This window comes from Echinops telfairi, unplaced genomic scaffold (genome assembly GCF_000313985.2).
Source record: "Echinops telfairi isolate 266 unplaced genomic scaffold, ASM31398v2 ScPeMD7_8;HRSCAF=38, whole genome shotgun sequence".
NCBI lineage: Eukaryota > Metazoa > Chordata > Mammalia > Afrosoricida > Tenrecidae > Echinops > Echinops telfairi.
Window position 1 is genome coordinate 8,163,118 of NW_022103905.1, and position 7,083 is coordinate 8,170,200.

Sequence of the window (7,083 nt, forward strand, 5' to 3'; positions counted from 1 at the left end):
TCTATTTGACTCCAGGCAATCCATGTGAGCTTCAGTCCTTTCATATGTAAATTGAGGTTGTTAATCAAAGGGATGAGGAGACTCAGAAGCACCAGGGTGAGACACTGCTGGGCTGCTAACTCAAAGGTTGGTGGTTCAAACCCACCCAAAAATTCTATGGGAGAAAAAACCCTGGGGATCCTGCTTCCATGAAGAGTATAATCTGGGTCACACTGTGGGGCAGGTCTCCTGGCACCTGAGGTCACTCTGCCTCTGAATGAACCCGACAGCACCTACAGGCAGCAACCCTGCAGATCCCGTTGGGTGATGCTCCATTAAACGATCACATCATAAGCAAAAAGTCCTCCAAGTGATCCCAGTTCTAAAATAAATTGAAAACTAGAGTGAAATGTGCACATTCCTGAGTACCAAGAGTGGGCAATAAAAAAGTAAGTTGGTGCCACGTGGTAGGGGGCTCACTGCATTTTTGTCAGGATGATGGTTAAGGAGGAGCACAGCGCTTTTGGAAAGCAATGTGGAAAAACTTATCACAAGCCAGGAAGATGTTTGTACCATTGGATCCAGTAATCCCACTCTTGGCATGTGTCCTAGAGAAATAAATCAACAAAAAGAAAAGATGCTGCGGTGTATTATGATCTATAAAATAATGGAATAGAAATAGCATCAGCTGCCAAATGTAAGTGCAGTTAAGTAAAATTATTTCACATCTGCCCGATGGAATATTAACTTTTGGATTCAGGGCACTTTTTCTATTGATATTTTCATTTTTATTACGTGTGTCCTTAGATTTACAAGGAATCCTTCAAGGCGATCTTAATTCCCAAAGGGAGTTGTTCAAGATAGCCACTGTTAACAAGTTGTGTGTCCCCACCCCATCCCCAGGGTATTGACACAGCCATCCACAGAGAGTAGAATTGTGCCCCGGAGGGCTTTCAGAGGCTGATTGTTTAGAAGATTTCTAGGCCTTTCTTCTGAGAAGCTTCTGGATGGACTCAAACCCCAGACTTAACAATTTGCACCACCTGGGGATTCATGATAAACGATGTATGTGTTGATCGTATGTATTATCCCCCCAAAATGGTAGCTCGCCATCTTTGTTTTCGTGCGGTTAATCTTTTTCACTTGGCAACATGGTTTGGAAAGTTTCCGTGTCGATCGATGACTAGAATGCATGCGTGCTCAGATGGTGTTGTGGTCAGGCACTGGGCTGCCAACTGCAAAGTCAACAGTTCGAAACCACCAGCTGCTATGCTGCTCAGAAGCTCGCAGAGACCGTCCCTGTCCTAGAGGGTCACTACGCGTTGACATCAACATGCTTGCTGTCAGTACGGTTTTTGGGTTTGTTTGTTTGCTCTTCATCTAAGAATGGCTTTATCACAGTTTGCTCAGCTGTTTTGAGTATAGTTTCGAGTATTGAGGAGTATTTAGGAGGCTTTCCGTTTTCAGTGAAGAAAACATCATGTTTCTGCTCCCCGAGTAAATGAGTATCTACTGCTGGAAGAGTGCAGCCGACAAGCATGGAGGGGCCGTGCGCTGAAAGCTGGATGGTCAAATGGCTGTACTAACTTGCAAGTCCTCCAGCAAGGGAGGGGCATGCTCTGTCGTGCACTCGCATGGAAAGTAGACATTATCAGACTTTTTAAAGACACATCCAAATCCTTTAAAACTTAACCAAAAATGTATTGTGGGACTCTATTACAACAGATAATTTGCCATTTGACCTATTTTTATGGGTCCAATTCAATGAGGTGAATTATATGCACCATGTTGTGTAACCAGTCCGATTGTTTAATGTTGCCAGTCTGCTATGTGAAGGAGGGAACTAGTGGTGGCTTTGATTTGCACTTGTCCCATGTCTGGTAAGGGTAAACTTCTCTTTCTTTTTGGTGTATTATCTGTTCATAATCTTGACCAGGAGTCCTATTCTGAGGAAGAAAGATGAAACAGTTTTTCAAAGATGTCCAGCGTTTCTGGGAAGCCCCGGGGAGTAGTTCTACTCTGTCCTACAGGCTCGCTGTGAATCAGAATCAACACTGTGGCAATGAGTGTGCTCTTTATTGGATTTTCTAATTTATCATCATTTGGGAACCTCCCACATATAGCACAGTTAGTTCAATAAGTATGTAAATATTTTTTGAACTATGCTAACCATTAAAAATTACTGAGAGTATTTATGATTGATATTACGTGTAATATGAAAAGATAATCCCTGCCTCTGAACACAGGCTGGAAGGGAACAATTATTAGAGTAATAAGAAAACAACAAAAAATAGTTTCCAGCATTTATCTAGCAGTTATGTGTTATAGATCATGTATGCTGAACACTGGTCAAAATCTTTACATATACGAATAGATTTAGTGCTCCTATAAATTCCTAGGTTTCTTTGAACTTGCCAAAAATCACCGTGAAAATGGTAAAGCCAGGCTATCACAAATGTGAGCAGTCTGACTCTAGAGTCTACCACCTTAGCCTCCTATAGCTTTAAGGAAATCGATCCATTTCATCAGGTTATTTTTTTTAATCATTTCATTGGGGGCTCATACAACTCTTTTCACAATCCATCCACCCATTCATGGTGTCAAGCACATTTGTATATTTGTTGCCCTCATCTTTCTCAAAACATTTGCCTTCTACTTGAGCCCTTGATATCAGCTCCTCATTTTTCCCTCCCTCCCCACCCCCCCTCCCATGAAGCCTTGATAATTTATAAATTATTATTATTTTGTCCTGTCTTACGCTGACCCATCATGCTATTTTTACTACAGAAAATATCAGTAGAGAGGACCAGGGGACCTTTTCAGTCATGGCTTCAAGGGTTAGCTTCACCTTAATAAGGGACACGATGGCTGTTTTGTAAGTTTATAACTCCGCCTTCATAGTTGGTCCTGCATGAGCTGATGTCAGAGACCTGAGCTATGCTAACCAAATTCACCAGAAACTCACTAATTTGCAAATCAAAACTCTTTCAAATGTGTTCCTTTCTAGCAAGAGCCTTCCCTGCCAAGAGAAATGGGATGTTCATGACAGCATATGCATGTCCCAGTAGGAAAGTCCAAATTGGCAACCCACTGAAAATTACCATCAAAAGTTGTTCTGTGAGAGCTAAGTTTGAACCATGGGAATTGGATTCACTGGGGAAGCGGTGTCACTGCAGAATAGAATGAGCCCCATTCACAAACACTTCAGTGCAAGAACATCATAATCCTCTTGGTTCTAAGTTCTGTTCTGTGGCAGATCCACACTTCAACAAGCTACAAGCAAGCCCACCGTGTTCATTCCCTTGCTTCCCTTTCCTCCCTGAGAGATTGGGGAGTCTATGGAAAGTCATGCATTTGCGGGTGGAAGTAAGGATCCCCTTGCACATTGTGTGATCTTTGTTCCCCACTTATCAGGTCCCTATTGTTGCAAGTGACACATCCCTTGTCCTTGTCCAGAACACCACCTGCTGCAGCTTTGCCATTCCTGGAGCATAGGAAGTTTTCAGCTGCCCCCAGGACACATTGATGCCAGCGCTGTCTGAAGTACCATCAGCCTGTTTGCCCATGAAGTCATCCCCTTCTTTAGGGCTAGCCTACTCACGGGATTCAGCCAGTTTCAGAACTGATACCTAATTTTTTGTTGAGTTTAGCCAACCAGTTGTTACAATGGCACTTGTAATCAGTGCTCCCTCTAAGGTGGGTGGCTGGGCAGATGCCCAATGTGGAAATCACAAATTTACATCCCTTACTTTTTAAAATGTTCATCTGTGCACCAGTGTATTCCAAGTGCCCATAGGCATGTTCATTATGTCCAGAGGTATGAAAAATTAGATGGACTTTGGATATGGTTTTCAACATTTTCTGTACTTTTGTTTTGTTTCTTCATATTGGGGTTTATCTCAGATGTGTTATGTCATTGGGGGGGTCACCCTCTTGAATTTGTCTTCTGTATTTTTCTATTTTTCAGTATATGAAACCCAGGAATGATGAGCCTATAGGGACCACAAATAGAAATAAACAGGGTTGGGGGGTACAGTTTTGGTGATTGGGGGGTGGGGTGTCAAAGGGTAAAAAGGAGCCGATGCCAAGGAGTCCAAGAAGGAAAAGAGTGTTTGAAAACTGATTGTGGTAGCAGTTATACAATACTGCTTGATGTGATTGAACTATGGAATGATATGACATAGGTATTAACTCCTACCGCCTACCAAAGAATTAGATGGACCTATGCTTATATTTTTTTCACATTGTTATTCCTTTGCATGTATCACTTCAGTAAATAAGCACATAACACAGATATAATAAGTGTCAAACAAGCAGTGCACCCGCTCATGACATCCTGCCATTCATTTCAGCTTTGGGTTAAGCATCAAATTCCCATGAGAAATGAGTGAATTTATGCGATTCAAAAAGCTGAAAACATTGTCAGAACAATTGCTATAATAAGTCCAGCAGAAGTAGACAAGGGTTTTTCAAAGGCCACCATAAAATCTTCAGAGAAGAAAAGTCACCTGTTTCTAACATATGAAACACAATGACTATTAATCTAATTGACCTCCGGTTAAGGATAAATCTCACAGCCAATGCTGCTTGAATTAAAGGGAAGACTATTGCCGGTGAGGACAGCAAGAAGCAACATGGAATTATCTTACATGATAGTTTCATTGTGTTTGTCGGGTATTATTGAATATTTTTTTTCATTAAGATTCTAAAGTTCTTTCTTATTAAATAATCTAGTATTGCATACTTCATATTAACTATGTGAAGTAGTAAACTACCTTTCAGTATATAGTTTTCTTATATTTAAAATGGTCATTAGGGCAGCAAGCGAGTTGCTACATTGTTTTGAATCCCGCCACTGGCCTAGAAGTGAGGGAGTGGCTGCCACTGAGATGCCCGTTGCCGTTTTCTCTGATTTCTGCTTCAGATTGTTTCAATTTCCAACTGCTTCTCCCACAAGGCATGGGGCGTGGCCACCAGCGGTTTCTGCATTTTACATCTTGCTTCTTCCATTTGAATCTTGTGGCTGAAATGTAGGAGGAGGAGCTCCCAGAAAAGAAAGAGCTATTTTCAGTGGAAAGAAGAGGTTTGGGGATAATCAATAGATTATCTCTATTGTCAGCACAACTAGGGATCAAGCGGACGCCGGGGAGTGGGTTTTGCTTTGTTCTATCAGCACAAATAAAGTGATTTCAAAAGAGTGAGTTTGAAGTGGGGAAGATAAGATTCTTCTAAGTGTCCAAAACTTACAATGACGAGTCAAATCATCTTTCAAATTAGAAGCGTAATCTCCTGGAAATGGCAGGATGCAGGGTCTAAATCCTATATTTGCAACTTCCCTGCAAGTGCCCCTGACTAAGTGAATTCACTAGACCGAGTCTAATTTTTGTTCCTTGAAAATTGGAAGAGAATAATGTGTCCCTCATGGTGATGTGAAAGGGATCAAATAAAATACGCAAACATCTGTCAGGATAAGCAATCACTGCATGTAATAACCTTCTGTCGTCCGTGTTTATACAGCAAGTTAGTGGCAGCTAGGTGACTTGATACCAGCATTCCTGGTTTATAGCTCAATACCCTTTCCATTAAAGTACACAGGGTCTGTCGACCTATCATTGCTCCCACCTGATAAGTTCTTACCCTACACGTGGCGTTCTCACAGGAGCGTAATGACCTTCAAGGACTTATTAGGGCATCCTCTCTTTTCTCCTTCCCTCACTTTATACACTTTGGCAATGGAGCTGAAGATAATGGAAAAGGTGACCTTTGAGATTAAGTAATTAGTTATAGGCTGATACCAATATCACCTTTATCAATCAGCGCAGGACTGAGCAAGAACTCTTGATCTTGGCACACAGAGATCCTCTTGATTGAAGCCCATCACTTGGGCAAAAATGATTTGACACGAAGAGCCTTCACCTAAAAGAGAGACCTGTTTAATTCGGTTAATTCAGCACATTCAATGAGAAACAAGATGAGGCCATGGATGAGATGTCAACATAAAAAGCTGCCAAACTGTGAAATACGTGTTTGCAGAGAATTGTTACTACCACTGGTGTAGCGATAACAGCAAACAAAATAGCGAAAAACGCAACAAAGCTAGATAACGCTCAGAAAACTACAGAGAGCAGTTCCACCCTGGCCCCTAGGGGCGCTGTGAGTCCTCCCAGTTCTCCCAGTTCCTCCCAGTCAAGGAGGTGAGCGGTTCTATGATCCTGACTGCACAGCTGAGGGAGGGGTGGCCCAGAGACACGCCTAATCTACATTCTAGGACAGGGAGGTGAGGCTGTGTTCGTGACAAGTGTGAAAAACCCATGATCATCAAGCTGATTTGGACTCCAATAGACTGCATGTACTCTGGCCTCAAGTTGTCCCAGGGGGTTTTCCTGGCTGCACTATGTATGGAAAATGATTGCCAGCCTTCTCTTACCTGGAGCCACCTGTGAGGTTCGGTCGGTAGTGAAGCACAAACCATGTACATCACCAAGGGCCCTTGAAGAGTGTGTGGGAGGGTCCTCATTTCCGTAAGGTGCTGTTTAATGCGCCGTGTGATGGCTGCCTTCATTGCTGTGTCCACAAAAGAAATCAAGATTCCTTTCCCACCTCGACACTCAGAGGAGGGGACAGGTGATAGCAGAAGCCAGGGATATCCTTTGTGTCCCAACAAGATCTCCTGCGTTCTCTTCCAAGGGCCAGTTACAGGTTCAAAGAGGCAAGTGCCCGATGTTGTTGAAGGTGGCTGTGCTCGATCCATAACTTCCCTCTGTCCGGTGCCTCAGTTCAAAGCTCTGGATGGAGAAGAGCAGCAGAGCAAATGCCGAGCAGCCTCGTATGCTGGTTGTAACGGACTTGCCACAATGGACTAGCTAATACTGCGGAGAAGAGTGACACAGGCCATTCACTTTGTCCCACGCAGTGCTCAGAGGTGTCACCAGTGGGAGAAGAGACTACAGAGAAAGCAGCCATGTGACAGTACAATCAGAACCCAAGAGAAAGGGAACTAGAAGAGGCTGAGCTACACCTGCCCAGTTTCTCCTCCCAAACATACTCACAGCACAAGCGCTGCCCCAATTCCCTGCCTGCCAGGAGGGAGGGATCCTGGGGGGG